An 18,728-nucleotide genomic window follows, 5' to 3' on the forward strand; every position below is an offset into this window, starting at 1 on the left:
TCAGGATGGAATGTTCCTTTGGCGTGCAGCTCTCAGTGCTCTCTCTCTCTCTCTCTCTCTCTCTCTCTCTCTCTCTCTCCCTCTCTCTCTCTCTCCATCACCTCCCTGTACTTGCATAATGATTTTCATACCATACGGCCGTCTAACCTGTAACGTAAAGACAAGTTGCTGTCTCACCTGCAGATAAACACAGACGTGGAGCAGTGGTCAGACATCTTGTCGCTCACACCTTCCAGTAAACCAGGTTAACATTGTCTAATGAACATCAGATGACATAGAAGGACGTTGGTGGAGGGGAGGGGAGGACTGGAGAGCTTTGGCGTGGACTTCTGGGTCAGTGTCCTCCATGTGGGCTGGAGAAAGATGCTTCTCTTTAACTTCCTGTTGATCGCTGCCTCGTCTTCCTGTGAACTCGCTGACACTTATCGGGGTCTTGCACCATCTCAGCACTCTTCCTCTACTCCATCTGATCCTAATATGTGTGTCAGTCGCCCGGGGAGTCGCATCTGGTCGTTATTGGTGGCGCAGATGACAACAAACACGATGATGCCTCCCAGGCTCAACGTCTTCTCATGATGAGGTGAAAGGTCAAAGGTCAGGGATGTTCCTCAGGGCCTACAGTGACCTAAATGAACCTTGACAGTTCACCTGATAAGCAACATGTAGTCACTCTGAACATGCAGAAGAACCAACAACAGAATCACCACTGAGTGAAAACATGTCTGAATGAAAACATTTGACCTTGTTTCAGATAAGCAGGTTGCATCATGGGATCTCATGAGATAGAAGTTCAATTGAGTTATGATAAACAAATATGATGATTCATAATTAGTTTTTCCGTGTTATAGAAAAGACCTGATGGTAATTTTGAGAAGTAATTTTGTCTCATAGATGCGTCTCTCACAACCTCTATATGTAATATACACTGTATGTTGATAAAAGAGGCACAAACACACACACACACACACACGTCGGTTCAGCTCTTAGGCTCAATTCTCTCCGTTTTTGTCAGTAAATAATGTTTTGAACAACAAGAGAAGTTTACGCTCCTGTAGTTTTTTCCCTTTAAGCCTAACATCCCAAACACGTCTGTACATATTAATCTAACAGCCAACGAGTGTCAAACATACGCATACACACATCCACACACACACACACACACACACACACACACACACACACACACAGATTACCTCTGCTCTCTGTCAATGGAGGCTTTCCCCTCTGATTTCAGGTCCTTTTTTGGGGCTTTTAAGTAAACTAATCTGTGAGCAAATACCACAGGCTGTTTCTGAAGTCAGTGCACAAAGGAACGTCTTAATGTATCTGAAAGAGAGCAAACAGGCCCAACAAGAGGCTCGCTGGAAGTTTGGGATCAAAGCTCAGGGGCACAAAGGCAGAGATTTAGCTTGTTCCAGTCGTCGTCACTCTTTCTCAGCCGAGTATTGTCTGTGCGCTTCTCCCTCGAGTTCTTTGAATTCCTCCTCAGTGTAGAAACGCTCATTGTCATCCGCGGCTTTTACCGCTGCAGCCCGTGTTCTCAAACATCTCCATGCTGCCTTTCAGCCTCCTGTCTATTGAGGGGCAGATTAGGGAGGCAAAGGAGCGGCGGGGGAACATCAAAGAGGCTGACATTGTGGCGTCGTGTTTTTGCTGTTCGCTCATTGTCAGCCGGCCTGACCCAGCTTTAGTGAAGTCGACGGGGCTGCGAACGCCTCTTTCCTGTGGTCGTGTTTAAAGTGGTTGCCGGGCTGGTCGCTGTGTATGCTGGGCGTGTTCCAGGTGTGTTTGTATAAGATGCAGAGTTTCTGTGCGTGTGTGTGTGTGTGTGTGTGTCACGTGATGTACACACTATAAGATCATTAAGACGATTTCAGGCCTTTCCTCTCTGACGTTTGATATCAAAGTCACGATTCAGTTTGTGTGTGTGTGCGTGTGTGTGTGTGTGTGTGTGTGTGAGTTTATGTTCCACATACTAGACCACCAAAATACTGTTTACGTGCACTCAATACATAGTTAAAGGTACTGTGATTAAGGCAGAAGGCAAAATAAAGATTCAGTGTCAATGCATATAATGCATATATATATTAAATCCTATATAATGGAAATTAAGAACAAAGAAATGTATTTTGTAAGAGTTGCAAAATCATGAATCTGAACAGTTTTTTAGAGACAAAAATACAGAAGAATGTGTAAATGAAAGATATCAAGTATATTCACAGAGCAATATTAAATCTTGATACACTGATGAAATGTATTCTGCTGTTCTCTGAGTGTATATGACGTAATTCTATAATCAGATGTAGGTATAAATGGTAAATATGGAGTTGAGTCTTCCATTGAGGAGATGCAGGTGGAGGTGCTGTGATGTTTACATGCTTGCCTGGACTGATTTATAATCAGTCAGTGGTCAGTTTTTCTGCTCTCAGTTGCACCGGTTGTTTCCATAACAGACAACGATTCATAGCTTTCATCGTAATGTAAACATGCTGAGTGTGAAATGTATCAGCTGAAGTTTTGCGTCCGCCGTCTCACATGAATCATGAAGAGCCTCCTGACGAGCACCAGGCTGAAGCTCCGCTGCTCCTCTCACCTTCCACGTGTTGATCCAGGCTCAGGGCGTCGTCCTGCTTCCTGATGTGGAATCCACACATTGCTCAACACGCCGCCGTAAGCATTTAGTTTCCATGGCAGTGAATCTCTTCTACTCCCATATTAAACCCAAACAAACAGGCCTGATTGTTAGCGGAGGCGGTCTGTGCTTCATTTGATTTGGTTTGATTCATTAGACACTGATTATGTCTGATAAGTGCTGCTGTTCATTGTTATTCATTCATCCATCCTCAGAATCTCTGCCTTCATCAGCGTGTCACACAGTGATGCTGTTTGCTCAGCACACCTGTGCTGGTGAAGGAGGTCAGATGTGAGAGGCAGTGGCACATTTTGGAGCCATGTTTCCTCATGTTACCACGGTGACATTTATCTAGTAGCTATACATAAAAGACTCGGAGCACAACAAATTCAAACCGTTTGTGAGCTGGGTGACGTGCTCAATGCATTTGACGATCTCACTTAGTTGGTTAATCAGTTCTTTCTCTTCTTTCTCTCTCTTCTTCTGTAAAACTGTAACGTGTTTACATGCGTCTTCTGGTTAAACACCACAAGAAACGAAAACATCTCTCAAATCGCCGCAAATACTATTTAGATTAGAACAAACATCACAGAATAAAACAGTCAGACCCTGGGAGGCTGCCGTCGCCGTCACAGTTGTTGTCGTTGTTGACATGAACAGATTGTTTGCACTCGTTCATCTCTGGGAGCTTCTAACAGCATCTGTGTGTGATGTAGAGGTCAGGTGTGTTTTTGCAGCGACATCAAACCGGGCAGGTGCCATCTTACAGAACCACAAACCTTCATCTATTATCCCGCTCCTTTGTTGCCATCTCTTTAAACTTTGCTCTGTCTTTGTCCATCTTCAATGTTTGGGCTTTTCTTGGCACCGCTTCATACAGTGATCAGCTGTGGGCAAACAAACCCGATCACTTATTGACGGTCAGATTACACCAGCTGCTTTGCCCTCTTTTGATGGGATTAGTGGTAGATTTGAACAAACCAACGCTGCAATAACCACTTTCACATTTTGAAGTGGAAGTCATAGGTCACGCCCACTTGTGCCCAGTGATTTTTATTCAATTACAGTATGATGACAATATCAGTTCTACATGTAGAATCTCTGGACCAAGCAGGAATTAAGTTTTCTCTTTGTTTTTTTTATTTTCTTTACTACTTTGTTGTAATCGGCTGGCAAAGTGGAGTGGGTGTGGCTAATTCTTCACAAAGGGATTTATTTATTAATAATTAATTATCATGGATTAATAAATTGACTGTAACCAAACATGGTGCACATTTGACCTCACTACTTCTGCTACAACTTTGGAAATTTAGTTAGATACCTGTCTGGTGTTCACCCTCTGACCTTTGACCCTGAACCCTCTGTGTGTTGTCATGGATCTCTATTATATAGTAACACTGACCTTTGACCCTGAACCCTCTGTATGTTGTCATGGGTCCCTATCCTATAAACCCTGAACACTCTGTATATTGCCATGGATCTCTATCCTACAGTTACTCTGACCTTTGACCCTGAACCCTCTGTATGTTGTCATGGATGTCTACCCTATAGTAACATTGACCTTTGACCCTGAACCCTCTGTGTATTGCCATGGATCTCTATCCTACAGTAACTCTGACCTTTGACCCTGAACCTTCTTTATGTTGTCATGGATCTCTATTCTATAGTAACGTCCGGCTGTCTTCCCTGATCATTCTACAATGAACCAAACCTTCTTACTTCTTCTTTCTCTGACTAATAGTTGAGTGTAAACAAACAGACTTATTTAAACGAAGTTTGCACCAAACAAAGTTTTTGGTCTCTAATGTCAAATGTCTTTTTCTTGACTGATTGGATTAGTTAACTTTAATTGCATGAAGTCAATCTGGTGCTGTCAGCGTCTTCTCAGATGGTTTGTGTAATTTTATATAAAGTTTATTCTTCAGTGCTGTCGGTTATAGAAACATTTGAGTCATCAGCTTGTTTATGGAGACTCAGTGAGAGCGACAGTGACACAAGCAGTCAGACCAGTTTACATGAAAACAAAGAGGAACGTTAAACTCATAAACAACCTGGAAACAACCGAGCTGGGCTTTCCCCTCTGTGTGTACTTTCCTGATTTATGAGGCTGATCGGCCATTACACTCCATTAATTTTAATTCTCATTGATTTCTGCGTTTCTATGACGACTCAAACTCTCCAGTGTGTGTATACTAGATAAAAACAAAAGATTTAGAACCTTGTAAATACTCACTCATGGTAGTTTTCTTCACATTTCTATATTTGAAAGTATTGGTTTTTGTCAAAACAAATAAAGGAAAAAATATATATTTCTCGAAAAACAATATAGTTCTTGATTTTCCTTTTGATTCTAGAAAATTTAAAAAAAAGTCTTTCCAATCAAAAACATGTTCCAGCATGTCGTCCCCAAAAATAACAAATATTACAGAACTCAATGAAATACATGAAAATATTTTAGAAATTTTGAAAACGAAATCCTGTCTAGCACATTTATTTGTGGTTCTTTATCCTCACTGAGACACTTTGCTTTCATACGTGTTTATATCAGTTAGTTTTTAATTCAATCTTCAGCTTTTTTCAGATTTAAGATAAGAAAGTTAAATGGGGCCTTAAGTTTCCCTTTATTGACTCCAGTGTTTGGAACATTGCACTAGTGAGCTGATTGGGCAATAACTCACATGTCTGTGCTGTGTGGACTAATGAAGCAGACTAATTAAAAAGCGCTCGGAGGAGGAAATAGGGGCGAGGCGCCATCAGAGGAACTTCCTGCTGCCTGAAACTAAGGTGTTTGTTGATGTTTGTTTCTCTGCTGATGAATTCCCTTGAAGATTAATTTCCTCCGTTGCTTTGGTTGCCACCTCTAAACGGTATGTTGCCCTCTGTTTGCACCTCTGCTGCCAGGTTACATCAGACGCAGACAGACAAACCCACACACACATACACACGAAACACACACAGTAGGAATGTTTGGTGGCGTGATCGGTTGCAGCACGTCTGTGTTTTATAGTTGCCTTTATTTGCCGTGAAGGGCTCAGAGTTTCAGATTTTCAGAGTTTCACCCTGATGCGGAGAGAGCAAATCTCCCAGGGGGTCACGGAGGGTTCGCAAGCCCACGCTACCTCTCTGTGTGTGAGTGTGTGTGTATGTGTGTGTGTGTGCGCGCGCATGTTAACAGGTGAGCCATGGGGTGATTATGCTGTCAACTGCTGCTGAGTCATGCACATCTCCACCAACTTAATTAGAGGTGGCAGAGCATACCTGGATTCACACACACACACACACGCACCCACACTGAGAACCATGAACAATGCAAAGAATTACAGAGGGAGACAAATGATATATGTAAATAAACTTGCGTGCCATCCATCCACATACACTCAACACGCTGACAGAGCTTGATGTGTACACACCTGCAATGCTCTGTGTGTGTGTGTGTGTGTGTGTGTGTGTGTGTGTGTGTGTGTGTGTGTGTGTGTGTATGTGTGTGTGTGTGTGTGTGTGTTAGAGAGAGAGTGTGTGCGTGTGCGTGTGCGTGTGCGTGTGCGTGTGCATGTGCCTATGTGTTTCCAAGGAAACCCCCATCACTTCTTATTTAAACACATATTTCTTGTATAGCAACAGGTTGCTTAGACAGTAAACACATTTAGAATATAATATGATGATATGTACTGTATATCTATATATCCATTGATATATATTGTATATTAATGGATATATATAACATAAACTCATTTAAACACATTTTATCATTGTTTTTGCTAGATTTTTCCAGACTTTAAAAGTTTCCAAAAACCTCTACTAAAAAAACAGAGGCAAATAAAAATAAACACATTTTCTTCTTTAGTTGTTCCCAAGTTTGATTGACAGCTGAATTGTTGTTTACAGGCTCAGTGGAAGTTTGGGCTCTGTCGTGTAAACACAAGCGGTCCTCCCTCAAGCTGCAGTTGACATTAAAATTTCCGTACCCGCGCATCAGGTGAAAACAGGAAACGCGTGACAGAAGGCCCCGCCCTCTTCTCATAAGTAAAGATGTCTGCCTCCCATCAGATTTCTGCTGACCTCGTTCTCAGCAATGGTGTTACAGCAGATTACGGAGTGTGTGGTCTGTCTTTGTCCTTTCTGTTGTCTGCGATTAGATGACGGGTTTACGGTTTCTGTAAGTGGTCGCCGCTGGTCTACGTGTCGTTGCATAATGGAGTCTGTATGTACAAAATGCCCTGTGGTCATTCTGTCACAGACACCATGTCACACCTATAAGGAACACGCTGAGACAATGGACATTTATAGCACGTCCTCCTTTGTGTGTGTGTGTGTGTGTGTGTGTGTGTGTGTGTGTGTGTGTGTGTGTGTGTGTGTGTGTGTGTGTGTGATTCAGGCGACAGCTCAGCTGGTTGTTCAGGGAAACTCAGACATCATTTGATAATTGTAGCATGAAGTGGAATTATGTCCTCTATAAACGAAAACCTGCTTGTCTGCGTATTTCACGTTTACAAGCTTCACTCCTGCCTTTACTGTGTTTATCTGCTCTGTGATTGAGACAAAAGCTTGAAATGCTGCGTTGACAAAGTTGTATTTGCAGGTAAAACGACCTTTTCACCTTTTGGGCTGGGAAAGCATGATGATGACATCAGATGGAAGGAAGGAAGGAAGGAAGGAAGGAAGGAAGGAAGGAGAGAAGAAAGGAGGGAGCGAAAGAAGGAAGGAGAGAATGAGAGTTTTTTGTGTTTGTAGATGTGTTAAAGGAAGGATGGAGGGAGGGAAGGAAGGAAGGAAGGAGGAAGCAAAGGAGGGAAGGAGAGAATGAGAGTTTTTTTTGTCTTTTTAGATGTTTGGAGGGAATGAAAGAATGATCAGTATAATATGTTTCTTCCAAAATAGGAATAGTCATTACTAGGAACTAAAACTTATACTACACTGAAAGCACTTGCTTACTTGGTTACTCCCCAGCTCTGACTGTGTACTGTCTGTATTGTGTGTACTGTGTGTACTGCATGGACTGCATGTAATGCATGTAAGGCAAAGAAATAAAATAAAGACGACTCTGCATTTAATTTAGACCGACAACGAGGCGCCCATGTAGCAAACATACAAGCTCCAAACAAAACAAACGTAAAAACACTTCTTTGTTGTCCTAAGAACCAGATCCACGTGTACTGCGTTTACTGAGTGTGCTGCATGTACTGCGTGTACTCTGTGTACAGCATGCACTGTGTGTACTGCCTGTACAGCCTGTACTGTGTGTTCTGTGTGTTCTGTGTGTACTGCAGCATGTTATAATGTGCTGGTGTAATAACCCCGAGCAGATCTATACGTTCTGCATTATGATCCGTAATGAAACAAAGCTCTGTTTCACATTTCACGTTTCCAGTGACAGGATGCATTTCTCATAAGTTTTCCTGCGTGTGTGTGGAAACACACAGAGTCGTCCAGCGAGAATGTAAACAGCAGTTTCTCATTTCTCTGCCTTAATTTCAATGTAAACCAAAGCTGCGGCTCCGCTGCTCGCACTCAAACCACCAAACTTGATGGTTTCTTGGTGTTCCTTGCCCCGGGCCACACATTTGGCACATCGTCCCTCACTGTGTGGCTCCTTACAGGAGGTCCCACCGGGGAGGGGGGGAGAGGGGGGCAGAGAGAGGGGGGGCACAGTGAGAGAGGGAGATTTATCTCTTTTATTACTTTCCATTTGGAACTTTCACCTAAAGTGAAACAATGGAAACCTCAGAGCTACAAGCTTGTTCGCGCAGGCTGATGAAGACCTGACATCTCCGGTTTGGTGGATGGACCAACATGTATCAGATATGGTTCAGTCAGCTCATGTGCTATTTAGACTGGATTTGAGATACTTCTCTACAAAGTAACGTGTACGGTTCCTTAAGCCGAATTTGTACTACTGTGCTTACACCTGAGTGTTTCTGTGGTATTAGCAGGATGCGAGTACTTCCTGTTTGTTTGGCGATGGTGATACTCTCTCTGCTTTACAATAAGATGGATTGCAGGATTCTCAGCTTTGATTTCCTTGAGCCCCAGATGAAAAGCTCAGCCGCTCCCTCTGGACCATAAACGCTCAGATCACAGCCTGTGATGTAACATCCTCTCTGCCACTGTAACATGAACCCAGAACGTCTTTCTGAGGGAGCCATATGAGACAGTGTCAGTGTCTCCTTACTCGGACTTATGTACTGAAATATTAGTGGTAAAATAACACAAGAATGACAGTAATCCTAATTGTATTAATTTTACAGACATTTATTGTATCTGTTCATGTGTCCTTTAGTTTCTATGACTTCACACACTACAACAGCTGATGGGTACTGTGCATTGATTTGGTCAACAAACTTCACAAACTGCATTTATAGAGCCAAAGCACCAATATCAGCTTCAGAACACGCGATCACAGCTGAAACATTGACGCCAGGCGGGGCCGTCTTTTGTTTGCAGAGATAACAGGATCGATGCACAATGAGAATTCATGTACTTGTAGAAACGTAAAAAGCAGTGAGACTCCGCTGAAATGAGCCATATTTGATCAGACTAAGCGCTAAAACAAACTGTGGCTGAATTACACGGCAGTAAAACAATCAGCTACAGATAACACAGAACACTGAGCAGTTTGTGCCCTCGTGTGCTGCTGCCACTGTGCTGTCTGAGCCGACACAAGGCCCACATGCTCACTGAACCAGACCCGGAGAGCCGGGTACACACTCACACACACACACACTGCCGATAAGCTTAAAGGTATTGATGTATGAAACAACATTTGAAGAGGAAAAAGAATGATAATTGATTATACTATATCTGCTTGTTTTACAGTGAGCCCCATTTTGAGCACAATGTCCCAACATATGTCAATCTTCTTGATTATAGATGATTTATGGTATAAATAACTGCCTGTAAATAAATTAGCTTGTGTTCAGAACTTTATCAAAATATGTAATCTGACTTTACAGCAGCTGCCGTCAATCTGTGTGACACACATATGTAAATCACACATATACACACAAACACAACAAACATGCTCACAGCACAAGATTAATATATTAACAAATGTAAATAGATTTTAAACCAGTATGTGCTCAAAATGAAATGCTTGAAAATGTGATGCAAAGCAGATCGTTAATATTCATCTTTTCTTTCTGTCAGCGTGCAGGAAACAGAAACGAGCCCAAAAATATCAGAACTGAGGTGAAGTCATCAGTGAAAAGGAAAATTAAATCATCACACCAAGGTCTATACAGTCAAATGACTCAAATTACAGAGCAACGTCTGATGTGTCGATGGTTTAACGCTCAGGGTGGAAGGAACCAACATGAAAGCCAACAAAACTAACACATACTCAAAGTTGATCTATATTTCTAGTGAGTTATGGTTTGAGGTTGTTGGACTCAGATTCAGCCAGATGGAGGAGTGAGACCACCTGCAGGTGTCACCTCGAATCTGGAAAACAAATCATGGAGGCACTGGGTTGTTATCCTGTGCAGCATTGGTTTGTTGGACTGAAACATATCTGAGATATATTTAGCTCCATTCATTGATTTATTGGATGAGCATGAAGTTGTTTTGACATTTGCTATAAAACTGATACACCGTGTTGTCAGAGTGGAAGCTCTGGTTGGCAGGTTGCATCTGGACGAAGCTCTCCAGAACCCTTCAGCTTGGACTGCTGAGGCTCTTCTCGCCCTTTGACCCTTGTCATCCTGTTACGCCAGCACTAAACTCTATGAGTCAGACCCTTCAGTCAGACTAACGTTTATCTGCGCCTGCTGCCGTCTGCGAGGTGGATTAATGAAGCCGGGATCCTCCCATGTTTCACAACGCCTGGCTGGATGCAGAACGAGAACGCTAGGATCGGAGCTAAACTGAACACACGTCCAGGATCCAGTCTGAGCCGAGCGCTGTGAGTCATGAAACGCCTCTCTGAGTCTGACACAAACACGGGCGGCTGGTGAGCTGTTCCACACTCATAATGTGGACTGAGTCTGAGGCTCTGTGTGTTCCTCCTCTCACTTCACTACAGGAACACAACAAAGGTCCAGACAACAACACGGCCAACACAATGCAACCTGCAAAAATAGAAAACAAGAAAGACATAATCTGAACAGAAACCACAGCAGTCTGCCTCTCTCTTACAGTATATATAACTGTATATATTCAGTATACGTATATACTGTATGTTAATATGAAGAGGTCAAAGTTTCAGGTCAGAAGTTACATCATAGTGTAGTTTTTATGTTAGGTTAAAATAAAAATAACTTTTAGGACTCAATAAAGACAAAAAATCTTTTTATGAGATGAAGATTATTACAAATAATAAAGGATGATACAAGTTTATATCTGGATAAAGTGTATTTTAAAAGTGTGTAAACAAGTAGGAATAGTTTGTATTGTTGGAGCTCAACAAAGCGCTTGGCGGCTCGGCAGTGATCTCCGTGGGGAAATGGAGGGAATCATAATGTAAATATGAGAGAGTGTTTTTGATTCAGAGTTTATGAGGGAGCATGACTGCAGGAACAAAGAGCAACTTTTCCTGCCATTGTCATGTTAATGCGTCTGGGCTGTGGGGGGAACAAGTCTCCCTGAGCTCCTCCTCGGCCTGTTTCCAATCTCTGGTGCCGCTGCTTTTCCGGTGACTTCTGTTTACGCAGAAGCTCCTCTGCTCACAAAGCGAAGCAGCTCGTGTCGCTCTGTATGTTAATGCTGCTCTCTTTGTGCACCGGTTGATAACTCCCAGCTTTAATCCAGCCGCTGTCTTGGGAGAGGGAACATTCCCGGTGGCGTGCGTGCAAGGATTAGCCACCGGGGTCGCTGTAACGGAGCGTAATCGACAGCAGGCATGCTCATCTCTGACGCCACGCACAATGGATGCGCTCAACACACACACACACACACGCTGCATACACACATTCATCACAGGCACGCCGGTATTACACCTCTGCTCACATTGCAGCAGGCACACAGTTTTGGCAGAGATCAGTTTGATTATGTGACGCATTTCTTTTTTTTATCACTTTTTCCTGGATTTTGTCTCACTAGCCGTGTTTCCATCAGCAGTTTATCTCCAGCTGCTAAATGTTTGTGTTTAAATGAAATGATGTTGATGAGTAAGTAGTGATGAAGATGAGGAGAAATCATGCAGCAGCTCTCCACCATCTTGTGTCTCTCTGGGGATTAATAATCGGTCTCCCCTCAATTGTGTCACATGTTTTTGTTCTAATGAGAGGAATGAGCATCTGCAGGTTCATGAATAATTTTTTTTACTGAATACTTATTTATTGATACATCGGACATACATACATACGTACACACACACACACACACACACACACACACACACACACACACACACACACACACACACACATACATACATACATACATACACACACACACACACACACACACACACACACACACACACACACACACACACACACACACACACACACACATACATACATACATACATACATACATACATACATACATACATACATACATACATACAGCAGAGCAGAGGCCTGAGTAACGACTGCAGATACACCTCATAAAGACAGAGGGCGTATCCTGCAGCCTTTGTTTGCCCTGCCACTCACACACACACACATTCCCTCACACACACAACAACAAGACACAGGTTAAGTGGAGGATCATGTTGTTTTTAGTGTCTCTTACCCTGATCTCCACTTTTACTGACAGATCCAAAAGTTCACCTGTGTCCTGCAGGTGAACCGTGAGCGTTCATCTGGTATGAGGGTTATTTTCATTGTGGAGAGGTAGCTGTGTGTGTGTGTGTGTGTGTGTGTGTGTGTGTGTGTGTGTGTGTGTGTGTGTGTGTGTGTGTCTGTGTGTTTGTCTGTGTGTTTGTCTGTGTGTGTGTGTGTGTCTGTGAGGGCACGTGGAGCGTAAGAACCTGAGCGAGCAGCCGGAGCCGGCGGCCCTCAGCAGCTCATCAGGTGGTTCATCAGGTTCAGGTTTTACCCTCAGGATAGCAGAAGAACAACCAGGAACCAGACAGATTAATTTGTCCGTTACATAAATCTGATCAGAGCTGAAATCTGTCAACATGTTTAATTGATCATCTAAACTTAAATAAAACATTCATCAAAGAAAGAAAGAAAGAAAGAAAGAAAGAAAGAAAGAAAGAAAGAAAGAAAGAAAGAAAGAAAGAAAGAAAGAAAAGATGAATAATGCAATAAATTAATAAATTGACTGAAGGACAGAATAGAAAAAAGAAGGAAAGATAGGAGAAACAAAGGATGGATGGAAGAAAGATGATATGAAGATAGGATTGAAAAAAAGAGAGAGTGAAAAACAATACAGTTTATTCTGCTGAACTCTCTCTCTCTCTCTCTCTCTCTCTCTCTCTCTCTCTCTCTCTCAGGTGTGGAACAGCTCCCCCCCCCCCCCCCCAGGCTGGAGGGCAGGGCCGGCCGGAGCTGTTCCACACCTCTACAGCAGCCGGCTTTGCCAGTCACGCCATTCTGCGTGGGCTCACTGACACGCATTACTTCACCTGCCCTGTGGTTACACACACACACACACACACAAACACACACACACACACACACACACACACACACACACACACACACACTGTGTTTACCACTGAATACTGTCAAAGCTCAGGCGCCATCAACTACGAATTTCTCCAGTACCTCTGATGAACCCAAAGGTTCCAATAATGATAATCAAAATCATAATTATCAATATTTGCATATGTAGAACCTACAGTGTGAAAATGCCTTGGTAACAGACATGTTCCATTTAACGTGTGTGTGTGATGTGGCGTGTGTGTTAGCGTTGTGTCTCTTCTGCGTATCTCCAATTGACTAACAGTCAAACATCCCTGATTGATGGACTGATGGACTGATCGATTGGCTAGTCCCTTTTTCTTCTGTGATGCCTGTTTTTTCAATGAAAGTGGTAAAAATAGCATGACGGCAGCCTGCGGTTACACAACATTCACACACACACACACACACACACACGCACGCACACACACACACAGAAACAAAGCGGTCCTGTGGGAACACAAGTGTTACACAATCCAGCTTCTGTCTCTGCTCAGCTTCAGTTTCATGTCACCATTATATAAATTATCCGTATTACATAAAAAAACAAAGCACCTGAGAGCCGACGTGTCACCGTGTTGCGGTGTCACCGACCTGCTTACATAAATGTCCTCTGAGCGGATCACCCAGCCCGAGCGCCCGGGGGGACACGGGTCCACGTCACCCGCACTCTCAGTCAGGCTCGGGTTTCCACTGTACGTCTGGAGGTTTAGACCGTAAACAGCATGCCGCTCACAAACACACAAACACTGCTGTTCAAATATGACATAGGAAGGCATTGACTTCATTTAGCTGCTGATGCTACATATGTTAGTTTGCATCTGCTCCTTTCCTCTTCATCTCCCTCCTCTTCAACTCCCTCTTCATGTCCCATGCATGATTTATAAAAGCATATAAGTAAGAAGTGTGTTATGTGTTAACAGATTGTCACAGCTTCAGCTCGTGTTTCATTGTGTGGAAATGTTTCATGCGCTTGTTAATGTGCTTGACAAAGATCGTGATCTTATCCTCACCTTTACCTAATGAAGTGAAAAGGAGGAACTTGTGTGTGCTTGTGTGAGGTGCACAGCCGTTAGTGTGTAGGTTAGACCAGGCCAAGCGTGTTGTGTGTCACCATCTGATAAGAGGCAGCGTATGCAAACCACACAGACAATCAGCACTTATCTGCACAGGCACAATGGTAAAGTTTGTAAAAGGGACATTACAGTAAACCAAATCCAGGCTGGTACGTTTGTAAAAAAACGACACAGCAGCTCGCGCCATGTGGCAACCACAACGACAAGAGGTGAGGGGCTGTTGTGGAGGTGTTCGACAGGGAAGAGGTGGTGAGCAAACCACAGATATCTACACAAGAACTTACAAACAAGAACGGTGACAAAGTTTGAATAGGCCAAAAATGTTTCACTGTAGGCGTTTACACTCTGAACCCCCCAACTTTTGGTGGCAAAGGTTATATTTTCTTTACTTGTTGGATGCAGATTGTTTGTCACATGTGATCAGACTCCTTCTTCTTTCTTGTTCCTTCTGTGCAGCAGCATCGCTAAAGTTCCTGCTTATTCTCATTATAGTTTGTTTACTCCACAGTCATGTTTGATCCCCAGAATTTTTGCCTGATTTCCACTTTTGAGACTTGAGAGTGTGTTAGTGCTGGTACAGTGTGTTGTGCTGTTTTAAGTGTGTTTGCTCTCCACACACTGGAGGAACAACACACAGTGCACTTATCGTGTGAAGTGCTTATGTGTGAACTATCTCTATGTTCAGGTTTCTTGAAATCCATGACCTGAACCTGCTCTCTGGCCTGTGGCGTGTGGGGCCGTTAGCACCGGGTGTGACTGACTTCTGCTCAGTTTTCTGCTTTGTGTGAATGACTCACATTAACCTAAATATGATGACAGCTTTATGGTTGTTGAATGGAGATTAAAATACAGGACAACAAAGACTCAGATTTGTGTCCTAACTTCACCTCAAACATGCAGCAACTGCCGTGCCCATTGGAAAGGACTTCCTCAGGGTAAGGGCAGTAACTACACCCCTTTCCTTCCCAGTGCTCACTGCTGCAGTGCCACTCAACCTGGATGTCCCCTTAATCATCCTGTTTTAGTTTTTTGATTCTGTTTTTTGGCATTTTGGTGGTTTATATTTTTATTCTAGGCTCTGCTTGGACTGAAGTGGTTAAAAATCATTATGTTGCACAACATCAGTGCGTATTGTCCTGAGCATTTGCTGTGAGCTTACTCACACGTCCGCTATCTGGCCTGTCTTTGACAACACAAAGCAGAAATAGTTTATATGTGAGCACAGTTGGTGAGAACAATGGCAGATAAAGTTTGGAACAGTGTTGTTCCTTGTTTCTGGGTGTGAACACGCCCGCCTATCACACACCAGAACTGTTTAAACGAGATAAAGTGAGTCCATTACCAACTCAGGTGTGTTACTGTTCAGAATCAGTCTATTTTCAGCACCAACTAAAGTCAACATGTGTATCACCTGCACTGATAAGTGGCTGCACAGTTTACCTGCTCCGATCTGCACACAAAGACTCTCTCACTCTTATCACTATGTGAAATGACACCGTGTTAGTCCATACACTCATTTCAACACAACTGGCATTCTTAAAATGATCCTTCACTCTGACTAATTACTGGAGCACTGTGTCATTAGTGCTTTGTTGCTATGGTTGCACTTTATTATTATTGTTATTTATCGCATGTTTATTATTTATTTACCTTCCTTTCACAACACTGGCTGGTTCATTAGATGCTGAAGATACTATAGATAGACAATAATAAAAATGATAGCAATGATGATAATAATAACAACACACATATAGTTGATATGATAATAATAGAACAATTTAATTAAATGAAGTGCCAAGAATGCTAAACAAATAATAAATCAACACATCCATGTGTGGTGGATGTTTCCAGGCTCTGTCACAAATCATCATGTGATACACCTACAAATTCATCACTAGCTTACGGCTCTTAGGGCGAGCGGGAAACACTTTCAGAAGCCGTCACCGCCTTGTTTCTGTGTGCTGGGAGTGCTGAACGTAATCGGGGAATCCTGTCCAACGTATCCGAGAAGGTTAAATGACATCAACCATACTGCGGTTGGAAAATCTCGTCTTTATTGTGTTTTAATCCCGGACCGAAAAAGATTGAAGTTGCTTTCAGGCCACAAACGATTATAGATATGAGCTTAATCTCACCAATCAATCCTGTGTTTCATGAAGTGTGTTTCTAGGGTGAGCTTGATAACTTGATGTGACAGTTGGTCGCACTGAAGCGTTGATGACTCATTTGTATACAATGTACACAAGCCCACTTAATGTCAGACATCGTATCTGTACGAGACATCTCACCTGTACATTCAAATACGCGTGTAACGGCTCAGTTTAACAAGCAATTATCACCTGTCAATCAGACGACCAAACACGGAGCAAAACCCCTGTGTTTCTATGCAGCCGTGTAAAATAGACGCAGTTTGATTGATTGGTTTAGGAACGCATAAGTGATTTGTGACGATGGCATAAATCTGGGTTTTGATTGATTGACAGCGTTGCTTGTGTATGGATCGGTGTGATGTGCTGGTTGCTGTGAGCGTGCCTGCGTGGTGTTTGTGCTGCAGTGTGCGTGTGCGTGCTTGTATGAGCCACTGTGTTGGTATGCAGGCCTCAGGCTCTCAGCAGCTCACAGCTTTAACTTCTGTAAACAAACCAACAGCAGCAGGCCGGAGGACCACACAGCCTCTCTGCTGCTCAGGACGGGACGCAGCAAAGCTCCCGCCACTTACAGCTCTTCATCAGTCTGTTTGATAGGATTGATCCTGTGTCACATTTGAGGGTCTCCAGGAAACTATCAAGCCCTGCAGTTTGTCTGGCCCTTGGTATCAAATATTTACCTGCCAAAACTGTTTGAGCCCAGAGATTAAAACAAGTGCGTCCAACAGAGTTCGCAAAGACATTGTTCACACGCAGATCGTAGCCCATCACTCACCGTTTCCATCATGTCAGTGTTGCTGCCCGGGAGGATTTTCCCTCATTTGTGTTTGGAATGAGTTTCAATGAGTTTGATAGTTTGATCAGTTTGTTTTCCACATTCACAGGAGGAAGACTGAGGAAAATGAGTGAATGTGCTGAATGTTACACAGGCCTAAGGCAACTTATTATTGATTTACTTTAACTGTAAATATTACACATAACTGTGTATAAATAATACAATAAGCACTTAGAAAACACTTACAAAGCCAACTTATGTGTGTATCCCCCAGAGTTGTTATAGATATGTGACAACAATAACCATAATTTAGCAGTTATGACTCAAAATCTCAGTCTACACACAGATGTTCTTGTTTGATTTAGACCTTAGTGTCAATGCAAGCAGCTTCTCTTTGGCTGCAGCGCTTTGATGCCAGACTGATCTCAGGTCACCGAGCTGCCCACCTCAGTGCCACTCAGTCTCAGTGTCACTCAGCCTCAGTGCCACTCAGCCTCAGTCATGCTTTGTTCTGTGCCGCGATAACAATCCAACTGTCGCCTCGTAATGAGCCGAAACAGGTTGGATGACATGTTGAACATGCAAGCAAACTCTCCGTCAGTGCAGCAGTCGCACGCAATGTGCAATCTGAGGGTGTTGAAAGATCGTAGCTCTTTGCCACGGCGTGTGTGTGTGTGTATGTGTGTGTGTGTGTGTGTGGGCGGGCACAAGAGCCAAACGCTGTCAGTCATAGCTACACACGAAATCAAGGGAACTGCCAGTGAGTGCTAATAGTTTGTGTGAGTGTGTGTGAGCGTGCGAGTGAGTATGTGAGTAAATGAGTGTGTGTGAGTCATGATAACAAACGTGTGCGTGTGGCTGTATGTGTATGTGAATGCATGCGTGTGTGTGCATGCTTGTGTGTGTGTGTGTGTGTGTGTGTGTGTGTGTGTGTGCGTGGCTATGTGTATGTGTCTGCTTGGCTATGTGTATGTGTCTGCGTGGCTGTGTGTGTGTGTGTGTGTGTCTGCGTGGCTGTGTGTGTGTGTGTGTTTGTGTGTGTGTGTGTGTGTGTGTGTGTGTGAGAGAGAGTGCAGCATCCAGTCTGGGCTCTTCTATGATGTATGTGCAGGGAGGAAGTCATTACTCTGCTGTGATGCTCAGATTATTGCAGCTATTAAACAAATCAGAGCCTCACATTCTATTTCCTGGTCGGGGTCCAGACGTGATTAGATGCAGCGTGGGGATGATTTAGGATCTTATCCCATATTTGCCCTCCGCACAGATTCATACACTCACTGCTCCCAAACACAGACAGACGGTGTAATCACGTATTGTTACTTCTTTTCCGTCCAATAGAAACAGTGATTTCTTTGTGAATGAAGGGGGTTTTGAAAACACAAAATACCTAAAGGAAACTTTTGTGTTGACAACTTTTAGGCGTCTTTATTTACTGTGATTTTGTAATACAAACACGTGATTTTGTTTGTGTGTTTCAGTTTCAGTTTCGTGTTCATTCTCAGTTCTTTCCTTCTCTTAAGTTTGACT

This window comes from Genypterus blacodes, unplaced genomic scaffold (assembly GCF_046128005.1).
Source record: "Genypterus blacodes isolate CSIRO-AG114 ecotype Tasmania unplaced genomic scaffold, CSIRO-AGI_Gbla_v1 ptg000062l_1, whole genome shotgun sequence".
NCBI classification, from domain to species: domain Eukaryota; kingdom Metazoa; phylum Chordata; class Actinopteri; order Ophidiiformes; family Ophidiidae; genus Genypterus; species Genypterus blacodes.